Below are 16,543 nucleotides of genomic sequence, written 5' to 3'. Positions count from 1 at the left end.
CGGCGTGAGCGCAGATCTGGGGAGAGCCCTCCCGGCTTCCTCGCCTCTCCCGTGGGATCCGCGTGGGGGCTACCGGAGCGGGGTCGCAAAAGGAGGTGGGAAACTTCCGAGACCCGCTGGCGGGGTTCTGCCCCGGGAGAAGTGCGGGTCTCCCGGCGGCGAGGGACGTGCGGGCCCCCAGCGGCGGCGCGTAGGGGCGAGGAATTGGACGGGCAGACGCCGCGCGGGGTTCCCATGGGGTGCCGCCCCCGGGCTTTGGGCAGAGCTGCCCGGCGGGGGGAACAATGAATCGAATGGTGTTCTGGGGATGATTGGAAGCGCTGCAGATTTGGAAGCTAAGCGATCTTGGCTTCCTCGCTCTCATTCCGGCTAGAAATGGAGAGGGCAGTGTACGCGGGGCCCAGAAAGTGACCCGATCACGCCCCTCCCCTCCTCAGTACTCACACCCCTTTCACTCACTTCTCTAGGCCTGGCTGGAGAAGGGGGCTCTGGCCCGAGGACCCTGCTGGGGGCGGGAGGGGGGGTGATGGGTCCCCTTCTCTGCAGACCGGCTTTCGGGACTGCTCCGGAGGCATGTGCCCTACCAGGGCGAGGGGAAAGGGGGGTGCCGCTGGCGCAGCCAGTTTCTGCTGCCCTGTGCTCCTCGTCCAGGACCCGGAGCCCGGGAGTGCGGGGACCCTCAGCTGCCTCGGCGATGCGGCACTGACTGAGGAGGCAGAGCTGCGGTCACTNCCCACGCCTTGGTATGTATCCAATACACACACACCCCCGGAAGGAAGTAAGGGAAGCCAGCCAGACTTTGTTGCCCCCAGTGCCTGTCGTCTTCAGGAGAGTTCCATGCTAATGGCTTGTTAGGTTCTACCAGCTTCTTGTTTCATTGGAAGAAAACAGAGTCTTTTCCTTTTTTTCTAACCTAAGCTTAAAGTTGGGTGCTGCCTGTGACCCAGGAATGTAACTGGGAACGCTATGAATGAAAGTAGCCTTGTACTATTCTTTCTAGAAATGCATCTCTCAGGTTCCGCTAACAGGGAGTATCTCCTACATATGAGACGAGACGTTTTTAGAAAATAAGTTCTTCAATAGAGAGTTCTTTTGTAATCTGCGAAACGATCATTTTTGGGTGGATATGCCTCCGCGTTCAGCAAATTGGAAAACCAAGACTCGGGAGAAGTTGATGTGCACAGGATCACGCAGCTAGACAGTGGCAAAACCGCGATTCAGATCCAGGACTGTGTGGCCCCTGCCCATCCTGCATGAGTCCTGCCTTTTAGGCTATCCCTCCACCCCATAGGAGGAAAAAAAGTAATATCCCCAATTCCCTGAATTCTGATTTAGTGGCTCAGTAGACTGGAAGCAAACCCTCAGTACTGATTCACAGACACTTAGTTCAAACAGACCCAGACTTCTGGACTCAAGAAGCTTCATAACTTGTAAGGGCAGAAATACCTGTTTCTCTTTTTTATTATTAAAAATTTTTAATGTTTATTTTTGAGTGAGTGAGAGAGAGCATGAGTAGGAGAGGGACAGAGAAAAAGGGAGACACAGAATCCAAAGTAGGCTTCACGGGGCTCGAACCCAGGAACCGTGAGATCATGACCTGAGCTGAAGTCGGATGCTTAACTAACTGAGCCACCCAGGTGCCCCAGAAATACCTGTTTCTTAATGAACTCATTAAACAGAACTTAGATACTGCAGAGCCTGACAGAGCAAGGGAGGAGATTTTTCTCACCATAACCCTTTTGAAGAAGCAGATACTGCAGTGTCCTGTAACTTCATCTGACTGTGTTTACAGAGGGCCTTCTAATGGAGATCTATGGCTTTTCATTTGTAAAATACTCAGAAAACTTTCCATACTGATGACACCAAACACAATTTATTGTGGGTTTTACAATGCCAGTGAAGACCTTTAGTGCTTTCAGAAGTTACAGGGGACCCCTTGAACCGACACCATAACCGGTGTAAAAAGGACGCTAGTGTCACTGTGTAAAGGGCTTCCTCTGTAGATCAAAGGGGAGTCATCCTGTGCTCAGTGTTTGGGGTGATAAATTGAGTTACACAGGCAATATCATTGCACGGTAAGGGCCCAATGTATTTCTTAGTCACCCTTTACTGCTCTGACCTTTTAACACTTCAGCCATCCTTTGGATCTTCTTTCTTTCCCTACATAAGCCAGTTGTGGTTCCATTGAACAGTAACTAACTTGCAGCCGTCTCTGGAATGTTCTTCTGTTCTTACCCATTTGGGCTTGGGGTCCCACCTCATGGGTCACACATTGGAACCGAGACCTAGTGTTGTTTCTGAAGTCATTTAGTATCTTGGGGGGGGGGTGTCTTTCTGACATCTTTGGTCTAGTATTTGAGGTGGAAGAAGTAGTGACTTTTCCATCGTGACTACTCAGAGCTTCAGCGTAAGGTTTTATACAGCCTCTTAGCACTTAGAAGTCGCCAGAGGTAAAATTTCCGGCCTGGGGACTTGTGCAGAAAAGAGGAGGTGAAAAATAGGATGTGCAGATGTGCAGAGTTAACACAAGAGCAAGCAAGCCAGTGGGCAAAAAGGACATGCATAGCTTCCTGGAAGGGAAGAATAAATCCTGGAGGCTTTATTGCTTTGGTTATAGAGAGAGTGTTATGTTCCGGTAGGTTTTCCACGATCATGGTAGTATTTGTGAATGGGTATGCCTTGCAGAGCCGCAATGATGCCATCATTAGCGGTGGCAGATGTCGTCATGGTGGCGTATGCCACGTTTTGCTTGGCATTCGTGTCAGCCGCAGAATGCCCTGTGTTCCCCCACCAAGCCCTCCCAGGACCACACCTCCTGGTCCGCCTCCCACATGTGGAAAGGAGCCCTGGGTCCTGCCTCTGAATTGGGTGCCCTGACAATTTGAACAGACAGTGTAGTTAGTGGCGAGAGAATAGCAACGACAGCAACAGATCAAGACGCGACGTCACGTTCCTTGTGAACCTCTGTTTGGACTAACCCTGCAAACCAGGAGGATTAATTTCTGGTTATCTGAACTCAGGAAGAAGGTCCCTGGTGAAGGTTGTCGGCAGTGTTCAGAGAGCTGTATTTATCCTTCCTTGAATTGCGTATAATCCTTGATCCCCAGGCGAGATTACCAGTAGCAGAAAGCTCTCCTCAAACCACGTCCCTTATCTCCAGCAAGATTCTGGAGGGATAAGGCCAGATGCAGGCCGTACTGCGGAAATATTTTACCCGGAGTTCCCCCTGAAAGCAGAACATCCGTATCTCAGAAACTCCAGGAAAGCCACTTGCAAGGTCTTTGGAAGCAGGAAAGTCAGCGAACTTAATGGGGCCCCTGTTCCTTCATCTGTAAAATGATAAATCTCCAGATAATAGGCTGAGTTGACTCTGCATTGCTCAGCACCTAGTGAGGCTTGCAGTGAAAGGTGTGTTGCGTCCGAATCGGAAATAAGTGAGATTCAAACTTTATTTGGACAGGGAGAGAGGAAGACATTTTGTAAATGGGAGATGCAAAGGGTGACAATCAGGAAAATAAATTTTTGATGGTTGAGTAAAAAGAGCTAAATCCGAGCTTTGTAGACAGGGAGAGTGGTTTTTCATTTCAACTAACAGTATAAAATACTTTACAAATAGTTTCTGTTGGACTCTAAACAATTCTGGCAGTGCCTTCCTCCCTGGTTGATCCTGGGGGTCGCCCGTTAAATAGTATAGGATAAGCCTGCTGGAGAGACGGAAGCCAGGGAGGGAACTATCAGAAGACTGATTACTTTAGAAAGCCTCTTACCTTGGTACATTACCTTAGATCATATTTGAATTCATATTTGAATTCTGAAGGCAGTCCGTATGAAGAGAGTTAGAAGCCACATTTCCCAGGGATCTGTGGCACATAGAGCTCTTGTTCAGAGATCGGCCCAAGGCCTCCCCCTCTGCTGATTAGTGCTGATCTTCGGGCAGCGTGGGATGATCAAAATGTTGATGAGCGGTGGAGAGTGGGTTCAGGGTGCGAACGGATGGCGTTGCGAATATGGGGCGGCATTGCAGATACTGCTGGGTTGAATGGGAGGGGACTGTGCTCCCCCTGCAGAATTTTTAGGCATGTTGCAAACAGCAGAAGTTGATGTGGGAGCCCAGACTGGCTTTGCACAGAGGGCCGCTCTTCACGCCCAGGAACCTCAGCCCTGACCTCTGCTCGCGGCCCTCACACGCTCAGTTCTCATGAGCAGGAGAACCTTTACTTGGAAAAAGCAATTCAGAGAGCTTGGCCTGATGACAGTGGATCTGTTATATTAACCTCATAGGCAAGGAATGGCTTGTATGTGGCCATTGGGACTTTTGGGGTCTATTTGAAATGAAAACTGCATTTTTGTGTACCCAAAGGCAGCTGAAGTTGCCTTATCGCTGTCTTTCATGAGCTTACATCCAGAGGTCCTAACCTTAAAGGTCAGCCAGAGAAGCAGGGTAGTGTGCTGGGAAAATGGCCAGCGACGTCTGACTCTTCGGTTAAGGGAGGGAGTCCTGACCCAGAAGCATCCCCTGGGCAGGGAGGGGTGTTTGTGTGTTCCAGTTATGCGAAGCAGCGCGTCTGTGTTTTCCCCAAGGCTGAAGTACCTCCAGGCACTGCCGGGCCTTGGGACTTGATCACTTGGTGAACTCAGGTTGGATTCAGTGACAGAGAAGGCGTTGGCCTCCTGGAGGGGGAAACTGAATGCTTACAGACCGTCGTGCATGCTAGAAGATACGTACGTGTGTCTATGCCCATGCCTGTATCTGTTAGTTTTTACTTTTGTCAAAGCTAAATATGCACGTAATTTAGAGTGAAATTACTCATGCGGCACTCTTACAAGTTTCAGCAGAGGAGATCTCTGCATCTAAAGGTGGCAAGACAGGGCAACTAGTGCCAGTGAACTCTTCAGTGGGGGTTAATCCCTGCAGCAGAAGGAGACCAGAAAGAAAACGTGAGTAGGAGTCAGCAGCTTGGAGCGAAACTCCGGGGTTTTTTCTTTCATTAACCAGCTCAACCCTCGTTGACTCATTTTTCAAAGAGAGGACCCTAATACCTACTCCAGCCACCTCGTGGGGTTGCTGTGAAATCAAGTGCCTAATGATGAACATGAATACAGAATTAACATAAGACATGGGAAGCGTTACGTGATCTCAAAGGGCTCCGGGATACGCAAAGGTGGCTGAAAGGAAAGTAAGCGAAAGCTGTGGGTCATGAAGATTTCTGTAGCGGAGCCACTTGGGACTTTCTAGATTATTACGCTTATCCCCCGGAGAGCTAGTGGGGGCGGGAAGGGGAAGGGGTCTGCCCCTGATAGTGGTAGCCATGGACAGAGGTAGAGAGCTGGGACAATGGACTAGGGAAGGAACCAGCTAGGGTTCCCCAGCCCCGGGTTGGACAGCTTTGTTTATAAGGCATATACAATACAGAGGTTGTGAGACGTGTTACCTAAAGAGTCCTAACACAGTCTTTTTGATTGAAGTATTATTTGCATGCAATGGTGTAGTATTCGGATGTACAACATATTGATTCAACAATTCTTTTTTTGTTGTTTTTGTTTAAAAAAAATTTTTTTTAATGTTTTATTTGTTTCTGAGAGAGACAGTGTGAGCAGGGGAGGGTCAGAGAGAGAGGGAGATACAGAATCTGAAACAGGCTCCAGGCTCCAAGCTGCTGTCAGCACAGAGCCCGACGTGGGGCTCGAACCCGCGAACCGTGAGATCATGACCTGAGCCGAAGTCGGATGCCTAACCGACTGAGCCACCCAGGCACCCCGATTCAACAATTCTGTATACCGTTTGGTGGTCACCCTGCGAGGTGTAGTCACTCTCTGTCACCATATAACATTATTACAATATAACGGACTCTATCGCCAATGCTGTACTTTTACATTTGACTCCGATGCAAGCACGTGTAGAGGGATAACAGGAAATAAAACTGAAATCTAGGAATACAGACGGCACTGTTGTAAGTGCAAGTGGTGGAAACCCAAACTCCTGCTGCTTAAATAAAACTCACAGGCAATCCGATAAGGAAACAGGGGCTCTGTTGGTGTAAACAGATCCAACGTGCCTTTATTTGCGGTTCCGAAAACAGAGGCCGAGCCCTTTGCACAAACATCCTTTACCTGGTGTGTCCTTTCTTCATGGCAAAAGCTGACCTAAACTGACATCAGTTGGGACACTGATTCTTTTGTTAGGTTGCAGAACTGCACTAATGAGTTTGATGATGAGGATGGTGTTCTAGACGCAGGTAGAGGTGTAGATAATGCACTGCTGTGTATGCCCTGCTGTACTTTATTATCAGAAGGGTTCTGAATTCCAATATGCATCCAGATCCAGGAGTCTTTATTTTTAATATTTTTAAATGTTTATTTATTTTTGAGAGAGAGCGAGCGAGCAAGGGAGGAGTAGAGAGAGAGTGAGACACAGAATCCGAGGCAGGCTCTAGGCTTTGAGCTGTTAGCGTAGAGCCTGACGCGGGGCTTGAACTCGCTAACCACGAGATTGTGACCTGAGCTGAAGTCGGATGCTCAACGGAGCCACCCAGGCACCCCATACATAAGACGTTTTGTGCTTTCAAGGAGGTAGGTGTCCCTCATAGCTGTCCTTCAGCAAGACAAATACTAATGGGTTACAGGCAACGCCTTCGGTTCATTTGTGCCTGGGAGGAATCTGCTGGTGCCCATGTGCATAAGGAACTGGAGGGGGCAGAGAGTCTGTTGTGTTGGTCAGTGTGGTTGGTAATGAATCAGAAGCTGAGCTGGTGGGAGAGAACAGACTTGGAGTCTTGTTGCGGTGGATTTAATACGGGTTGGTAACTGAGTGGGTGTGGAGGATGGCGAGGGCGAAGGTCACTATGAAGTCGATCACCATGGGGCCAGGAGAATGGCGGACTCATGTATAGAATTGAGGCCGTCTGCAGGGGCACTTTGTGAAAAAGGGACAGGCTCAGCCTTAGTGTTGTGGGTAGTCAGAAGGGCATGCGGAAGGAATGTCCAGTATGCAGAAGAGACTTAGGTCAGGAAAGAAGTGAAGACAGGCTCGCCTCCACCCCCACGTAAGTGAAGTTGGAGAAGGTGCAGAGCTGGGTGAGGGGTGCAGCATGAAGAGGGGTCGAGGGGGCTAGAGCCCTGGGGGAGTGTCTCCACTTAGGGGTAAAAGGATAAAGGGAGAATTGAAGGCTCAGGGCGCGGTCCCAAAGGTAGAACTTGGAAGTCACGAGAACGGTGCTCCCCTTTGTAGGGTGTGCACTAGTGGAAAGAGCTGTGGAGAGAGCATATAAGAATTGAAACACGGCTCAAAGATTTGGTGATGACGAGGTTGCCTGTGATCTTAGTGCTAGTGCCTGGTTGGACAGTGAGGGCAATTGGAGGACGTGGGGCAGTAAGAACAAGAGATTCTTATTGTACACCTGCCTACCTGCCTACCTTCTCCCCCTGTCTCTGTCTCATCAATGCACTGCGGGGGCGGGGGAGGGGGAGCAGGGGAGGAGGAGCTAGGATCATAGGTCTAACACCAAAAGGGTTTCAGTCCTAACACTGCTACGGCTTAGCTGGGGGACCCCAGGGAAGCATCTTAACCTCTCTGTGCCTAAGTTTCTTCATGTGTAAGAAAGATCCAATAGCGTTTCCCTCCTAGAATCATGAAAGTAGTTCGAAAGGTGCCTGGCATGTAATAAATACTCAGTAATTTGTAAGTTTTAAATTTTTTCTTAAGACATTTTTTTCCTGTTTATTTATTTTGAGAGAGAGAGAAAGCAAGCATGCACACAAGCAGGGGAGGAGCAGAGAGAGAGAGAGGGAGAGAGAAACCCAAGCAGGCTCTGCGCTGCATGGGGCTCGATCTCACGATTCCTGAGATCATGACCTGAGCCAAAGTCAAGAGCTGGATGCTTAACCCATGTGCCCCATATTGTTGTTATTGTTTTTATAACCAAGCTCTGCTCAGTTTCTATATACTGTTTCATCCTGTTTTCACTTAATATTGTATTGTGAGTCTTTTCCGAGGTCACTAAATAATTTTAGACACGTTTGGACGGCTGCAGGATTGAAGGTATCATATACTATGTTATGATTCGTGTGACTGTATATCATATGTTGCCAGGCATCATCCTGGCCTGTGCCTTCCTCCCGTTAAGTATTGCTTAATGTCCCCTTTTACTTTCAAACATGTGTGAGTTTGGAAGAGAAGGGATATGGTTAACATTAATTGGGTGCGCGCGCGCGCGCGTGTGTGTAATTGCACATCTTTCTACTAGCGGGGAGGGCAGAGCTGTGCCTCTTCCTTCCTTGTGTCCCTAGCACCCTCTATAGGATTGGGGAAGCACAGTGTGCCCTTGGGATAGGAAGCGTTACGTGGGGACAAATAGGTTTGGAAGGCAAGAGGGACACGGCATCTTGAGACTAAAGAGGAATGAAGAATGAGTAGAGGTTCCCGGAGTCCAAGCTGCGGGGGAGGGGAAGGGACCAGATGTATGGAAGAGCTCCATCTCATTTGTCACTTCAGAGGCACCTGCGGCGACAGGGGAGAGCTGGGTAAAATTGGTGTCCGGGAGCTCCCGTGGTTTGACACGTGTTAAGGAAATTCTGATAAGAAGCCGTAGAAAAAGATGCGACCGTGCCATTTGTGACAACATGGATGGACCTGGGGGGGGTATTACGCCAAGTGAAACCAATCAACCCGAGAAAGACAAATACCATATGATTTCCTCGTGTGTGGAATAAAAAAAAAAGATGAATAAACAAATAAAAAGCAAAACCAGACTTCTAAACACAGAGAACAAACTGATGGTGGNCAAAGTGGGCGAAGGGGAGGGGGAGGGCCAGGCTTCCAGTTATGGGATGAATAAGTCCTGGGGATGAAAGACACAGCATGAGGAATATAGTCAGTGGTATTGTAACAGCGTTGCATGGTGACAGATGGTGGCTACACTTGTGAGCCCAGCTTAACCTGGAGACTTGTCACATCGCTACATTGTACACCTGAAACTAATGTACCATCACCTCTTAACTATACAATCTCAAAAGAAAAAGAATCCCTGATGAATGACTAGGAAAAGAATAGCCAAATAGCAAGGAGATCGTTTGCTGCTTGTACCTAGTTATCGCTCCGTAAGTGGTGGTTGAATATTAATGAGGGAACAATGAACCAATCCGTATTGTTTTCTGCTTTTGTCACGAATGCTCAGAAATCTGACATTAGAATGGGACCAAACGGGAGTTAGAATTTGCCAGGGTGAGAGAGAAGGGAAAAGGGAGCGGGGGTTGAGGGGTTGAGGGGTAGGATGGGGGTGGGGAATGAATCCAATGGCTTTTGAATACAAGGGGCAGCGCCTCTGACATGACACAGCAGAGCATCCTGGCTTTGAGGAGGGGGGAGGGGCCCAAATAGGACTGGTGGGTCAAAAGAATTGGGAGGGTCTAGGGGCTGTGAGTGCAAAATAAAAATGGAGGAGCCAGTCTGACAGGACATCCCAGAGGGCGTTTTGTTTGTTTGGTTGGTTGTTTTTTGTTTTGTAAGCTCCAAGTTAGAGGTGTTCGGTGTCACACGGAGGTCCAAGGTATGGATGCACTGGTGAGCTGATCAGGTAGAGAACAGGCAGGTGGGTTAGACTGTGGGTTAGACCGACTCAAGAAAGCATGAGGCTGGGATACTGATCGGAACGGTTATCATTTTGGACAAGATGAGGCTTGCACGTAATTGTGCGCGTACACCTTCCAGACACGTAAATGTGAGGTTTGCCCGAAACTGCGATGCTCCTTGGATAAATTCAGGTGTTAGCTCTGCTTGACGCATCTGTGCACTGTTATTTGCACTCCAGGTCCTGTGTCCACTTAAGGGATAAAGCCAGACACCTGGGTCATTGCTTTCGACTCCCAAATGTGCCTCCCTGTATTTGATTTAAAAAGTGCAGATTGCATTGAACGCTGAATGTAGAGAGGAAAAATAGAGAATATGAAACCAGAAATAATATTTAAGGATGATTTTAAAATGGTGTATATTTTGTTATGTTTCATGTTTGCCTCCACCTTGAGTTGTCACCTTGAGTTGTCACTTCTAATATAATAAATAATTATACCTAGAACTTCTCATGTCAGGCATTCTGCCCTTTACATTATTTTAGAGAGTATTATGAAACTGTGTTCTGAACGTGTCGTTTATTTATCTTAGTACAAACTTTTATTGCCCTATAGGAATATACATATGTATTTAAAATTTTTTTTTAAAGTTTGTTTATTTATTTTGAGAAAGAGTGAGAGAGCATGCGTGGAGGAAGGGCAGAGAGAGAATCCCAAGGAGGCTCCTTGTGGTCAGTGCAGATCCTGACGCGGGGCTCGATCCCCAAAACCGTGAGATCATGACCTGAGATGAAATCAAGAGTTGGATGCTCAACTGACTGAGCCCCCCAGGCGTGCAGGAATATACATATATTTTAAAATGTCTGTTTACAATATTATGTATATGTTGCTCTCTATTTAATACATGACATTTGTAGATTGCCCTGTGTAATATTAGATTAATCTTGTTGCATTGGTATGTAATCTGATTGTTGATATAGGGTTAGCTTCACAAAGGAAGCATTAAGTTTCTAATTTAATCTGTGCATTATCTAAGAGGTTCATTTTGACTTGGGAAAATTACAGTGTGATTACCATACTGTAATTAAGATTTATTAAAAGTAAGTCCTTCCCTGCTATATATAGGGTGTATATATATATATATGTATGTGTATACACACACACACATATATGTATATATGCATATATATATGTGATATGTGTGTGTATACACACACACACATTCCATATATATCTATATTTGTACTAAGTACTTAAGGTCTGATATTTTTGTAATAAGTACTTAAAGTCTGGTATTTCTCTACTCTAAGAAGCTCTTACAGCTGTAAAAATATCCTAGTTCCCCCCCATGTCACTGTTCCCAGGCCTGTACCTTGTTTTTACTAGTGGACGTTTCTCAACCAAAATAAGACTGGGCAGTGCTCGCTAGTTTGAATGCAGTGTGTGGGGATGGGGGGCGGGGGGGACTCTTCCAGCGCCTTTAATCTTGTAAGCAGAGAGCCGTAACTGTAAGTGTAGAAGTCTACCACATGCTCATGCTGGGCCTATCCTACTTGCACTTAACTAATATGTATATTTTTTTCCTGTGTGTGTGTGTGTGTGTGTGTGGATCGTCCATCATTCATCAATTTCAAAGTTTTCCAAGAGAAAAACCTTCTTCCTCCCTCCCTCTCTCTTTCTCTCTCTCTCCTTCCTTCCTTCCTTCCTTCCTTCCTCCCTTCCTCCCTTTCATCTTTCTATTTGATTAGTGCTCCTCAGCCAATTTACCGAATGCTACGTTCTTTGAATTGCTGTAGGATGATGTCAGTGCTCAGTTGGACAACTCTGAGAACCTGGGAGCAAGTCTCAAGGCAGCAAACAGGTGATTTGCAACCCGTGTGGGTCCTGCCCTGCCACTAATTTGCCACATACTTATGAGCTGGTCATAGGCTCTCTCTGTCTTCAAGGGTTCGTTTTGTACATTGCTTTATATATTGTATTATTTCATAAAGTTTATTTATTTATTTTGAGAAAGAGACAAAGAGAATCCTAAGCAGGCTCGACACTACCAGCACAGAGCCCGATAGGGGTCTCGGTCTCACAAACTGTGAGATTATGACTTAAGCTGAAATCAAAAGTCAGATGCTTAACTGACTGAGCCACCCAGGCACCCCCATTGCTTTATTTAAAAGATGAGTTATCGAAGGACATCATTAAGTAGGTGAAAAGGCAAACCACAGAATGGGAGAAGATATTTGCAGGCCATAGCTGATAAGAAGGTTATATCCAGAAAATGCACTCAATAATAAAAAAACAAATAGCCCACTTAACAATGGGCACAAAGGGTCTGAACAGACAGTTCTCCCAAGACGATGTATGAATGGACAATAAGCACATAAGAAGATAGACAACCTCAGAGAAATGCAAATCAAATGCACAGTGAGATACAGTTCACACACCGTCGGATGGCTGTCATAGAAAAGACCGCTCATCAGAGGTGTTGGCCAGGATGTGGAGAAAATGGAACCCTCCTACATGGTCGGTAGAAGTGTAAAGTGGTTCAGTCACTGTTGCAAAAAGTCCAGTGGTTTCTCGAAAAGTTAAACATAGAGTTACCATATGACCCAGTGTTCCCACTCCTCACTATATACCCAAGAAAAGTGGAACATTTGTTCACACAACAACTCCAAAATGTGGAATCAACCCAAACTCTATCAGCAGATGGAGGGAGAAACGGACGAGTGTATCCATACCGTGGAATTTTATTTTGTGATCAAAATGAATGAAGTACACAATGGAGGGACCTTGACGACAGCTATGCTAAATGAGAACAGCCAGTCATGAGAGGCCACGTATGTTAGGATTCTGTTCTTAGGAACTGTCCAGAATAGGCAAATCTACAGACACAGCAGGTAGATGAGCGGTCACATCGGGCTGGGAGAGTTGGCGGGAATAGGGTGATGGGTACGGGGTTCCTTTTGGGGGTGAGGAAAGTGTTAAAAAATATATTGTGGTCATTTTCACACAACTCTGTGACAATACAAAACCATCGAATAGTCTCTTGACAATTGGCGATGTGTACAATTTGTGAATCATGCCTCCATACAGCTGTTAAAAGTAGTTACAGAGTACGTCTTGCTTCTCAGCCCTTCTCTGGGGCACAGCACTACTACATTTGTCCTTGATAAGGTATCTGCTCACACGGAGCTTGTATTATAGCAGAGCAGACAAGCCGTAAGCCAGTAATGAAACGAATGCCATAATTTCAATTATGATATGTGCTGTCGGAAAGCAGAACACAATGGTAGAGTGAAAGTGACCGAGGTGGGAGGGAGTCAGGGAGACAGGCTGGTCAGGGAGGCCCATTGAGGAGGAAACCCTAAGGGCAGAGACCTAAATGGTAAGAAGGAGCCAACCACGTGGAGGTCTGGGGTGGGGTCAGGTCCGCGCAGAGGAGACAGCCAGTGCCAGTGTTCCTGAAGAACAGAGACCTGCTGGTATAAAAAGATTCTAGTCTACAAGAAGTGGTTGAACTTGAAGTTGGAGAGAATGATCTTTTTTAAAAATTTCTTTTTGAGGGAGAGAGGAGAGAGAAGGTGAGCTTGAGCCTGAGTGAGCAGGGGGAGGGGCAATAAAAGAGAGGCAGAGAGAGAGAGAGAGAGAGAGAGAGAGAGAGAATCCCAAGCAGGCTCCATGCTGTCAGCTCAGAAGAGCCCAACACGGGGCTCGAACTCACACACTGTGAGATCATGACCTGAGCTGAAATCAGGAGTCAGATGCTTCACCGACTGAGCCACCCAGGGGCCCCAAGAAGGGAATGATCTTTTTTTTTTTTAATTTTTTTTATACAGTTTATTTATTTTTGAGGCAGAGAGAGTTAGAGCACGAGTGGGGGAGGGGCAGAGAGAGAGGGAGACACAGAATCGGAAACAGGCTCCAGGCTCTGAGCTGTCAGCACAGAGCCCGATGCAGGGCTCGAGCCCACGAACCGTGAGATCTGACCTGAACAGAAGTCGGATGCTCAACCAACTGAGCCACCCAGGTGCCCCAAGAAGGGAATGATCTTAAAGCTTATTTTGGTGATGCCATCTTCCTGTTCAGAAGCCACCAGTAGCTCCCATTTCCTGCTGTGTTTAAACATATTTCCTCTCTGGGGTTTTGAAGGCTTCTCCCTACTTGTCCTGAGATGTTTCTACCATGTTTTCTGTTCTGTCCCTTAACGCAGCCAAACTGGACTTCCCATTACTCCCCAGGGAATATGCTTACTACTTTCCTGTCCCTGTCAGTCTTTCTGCCTGGAACATTTACCTGACCTCCTTGCTCTTCTGGGAATCTTCTCTCTTTTGGAAGGAACATCTCACTGTCACCTTTTTGCTAAACCTTGCTCTGAAAGTATAGGTAAAATTTAGGTACAGTTTGCTCAGAATCCTCTTAGGGAATTTAATATAGTTAACTTTTTTTTCCCCCCCTCTTGGGGGAGTTCAGTATCATTCTGTAGCATGTGGGATGGTGTCTTGTTCTACATAAGTAATGATTAAATAGCAGTTGAGTCCCAACGTATTTTATAGACAGGCAATGCATATAAAGTGAACAATGAATCTGAACTTTGGAGAACAATTACGAAGGAGCTCTACTACCCAGTGAATAAAGAAGGCGAACAGTGCATAGTATATTCTATAAAGGAGCGTGTGGGAAGAGCAGTGACCTAGGAGTGATGAGTCATTTGTGTATGGATCCTAAAGTCCAGGCCTTCCTGGGAACTAGCCTGACCCTTATCTCTAAATGTTCCAGACCTCGACATCATCAGCAGGGTCATTCCTTCTGGCTTTGACTTCCATGAAAATTCTTCGGGTGAGAGTCAGAGTTCACAGTGTGACACTGCCTATGAACTAACTCCCAGGTCAGCCTAGGATCCGGATCGCTTCTGCGTGGAGCCCAGAGAACCTTGGGGACCCTGCTGGCCATAGTCATCTTCCCGGGGTGGCAGTGGCCTCCTATGCCTGTTAGGATAGTGGGAATGGCACAGAGAGTTCCCCCCATGGGGAAAAAAAATTGGTCTATAGTAAGAGACCGTTTGAGGTCCCAGGCACATTTTACTGTTTGTGTGGAATCCGCGGGAGTAGCAAAAATGAGCAGATTTGGTGCATAGGAAAGACCTAAAGCTCAGGAAAATGTAAGCAGTAGAATCTTGTGATGGTCGGACGCTCATGCAGGGCTTACCTGGATCGGCCGTTCTGAAGGACCCAAACGCTGGAGTTAAATCAGCTCCAAAGGAGAGATTACAGTGTCTGGGACAAACAGACATAAAATTAAGCCCTGGAGCTTAGTCCTTAAGGGGCAGCTTCACAAATATCCTTGGAGATCGGAAGTAAACTCAAGACACATAGAGCAAATATCCACTGGGAGTTAAGTCCATTATAAAAGGAATGCTCTCCCGTTTGAGTGACACGGCCAGAAGCCAGTCCCGCATTCGAGATGGGTCTCCCAGGCCGACTTTTTCCCCTTTGATCCGATCTAAGCCTCAAATGACCAGTCCTTTAGGCCTAGACGGAGGAAAAGGGGAGTTATTTTCTGGGTCAGATGAAAGGGAAGTGTTCTCATGCTGTCTGCAGTTCGAGAGTAGAACTCCCTGCTCTCCGTGGGGATGCTCTTCTGTAGCTGAGCCCCTTGTTAACTTCTTGTTTGGACTATTGTTGCTAGTCCTGTCCCCACTGCCTTCTGCTCCGAAGGTTGCCACTTAGGTCAGAATAATTTTCTCAGAACCCAATCTGGCCAAAAAGACTTTTTCCTCCCCCCTCCCCCTCNATACGATAATTCCGTACTTAATGTTTTGAGGAACTTCTTATGGTTTTCCACAGTGGCTGCACCGTTTCACGTTGTACAGGAATTCCAGTTTCTCCATGTCCTGGCCAACATTTATTATTTTCCCCTCCCCCTCTTCCTCCTCCTCTTCCTCCCCTTCCTCCTCCTCCCCTTCCTCCTCCTTCCCTTCCTCCTCCTCCCCTTCCTCTTCCCCCTCTTCTTCTTCCTCCTCCTCCTCTTCCTCCCCCTCCTCCTCCTCTTCCTCCTCTATTCTAAACCCAATTCAACCTGCACACTTCACCACTCTTTGCACAGTGCATGCCCTGCTTTGCTGCCCCAGTGTGTCACTCCCACTGCCTGGACATCCTCACGTGGGGCTCTCCCTCGTTCTGCAAAGCCCTCCTCAGATGGTGTTTCCTCGAGTGAAATGGCCTGTGGCTAAAACTTCCTTCATTTAAACTCCCAGTGAAATTTGTATGCTTCTTTTTCCTGCCATTTGACACATTTAGCTNGCTAGATAGCAATCTCCTTAAAGACAGGATTTTTTTTTTTTTGGTTTGCCTTTGTTTTGCATACAGCACCTAGAAGAGTGCTTGCTGTACAGTTAAAATGCCCTCAGAAAATTATTCTGAACGGGAGAGTTGGCTGTGGGTAAATAAAGGCGGAGGGTCAATCAAAACTGCAGCGGATGTCAGTATGGTCCCCTGCATATTTCCGGTTCTCCTCCCAGCCATGTGATAGGGTTGTACTTCCTTATTTTGGGCGTTAAGGGCAGCCATGGAACCAATGGGATGGGCCAACACGGAAATGTTGGAAAGGTGAGCGGCAGGGACCCGTGTCCCTTCTTTACCAGTGTGTGCGGGATCCGCTGTGGTCTGCAAAGCCCCAGGGGGTGGCTTCCCCATTAGCTGGGGTCCTGACGGGATCTGACGAACGGCTCTCCCCGCCATTGCACGATGGACTCGTAATAGGAACTGGAAACAAGGCTTTGTGTTTTAAGTCACTGAGATTCATGGGTTCATTTGTTCCTGCTGGGAAATCGTGCTTATTGCACCAAACACCGAAATACAGCCGGCCTCCTCCTTAGCCTCGCACACAGAACAGGGATGGGATGGACTGGGGACAGGAGATGATGTGAAATCTCTGGATACAAACCCTGTGACTTACTCGAAAGACCTCAGTGGTCTCTTCTACGTTT

General features: G+C 47.2%; 1 protein-coding gene across 4 annotated transcripts in view; it reads left to right on the top strand.

Annotated features, from left to right (window-relative positions):
- PCSK5 (proprotein convertase subtilisin/kexin type 5) overlaps positions 1–16,543 on the top strand; it is a 462,552-nt gene that overhangs the window by 856 nt on the left and 445,153 nt on the right. The window lies entirely within an intron of this gene.

Source organism: Crocuta crocuta, unplaced genomic scaffold, assembly GCF_008692635.1.
Source record: "Crocuta crocuta isolate KB4526 unplaced genomic scaffold, BGI_CrCroc_1.0 scaffold41, whole genome shotgun sequence".
In the NCBI taxonomy this organism is placed as follows: Eukaryota; Metazoa; Chordata; class Mammalia; order Carnivora; family Hyaenidae; genus Crocuta; species Crocuta crocuta.
Note: the sequence above shows the minus strand (reverse complement) of the source record. Positions and strands in the feature narration are given on the sequence as shown.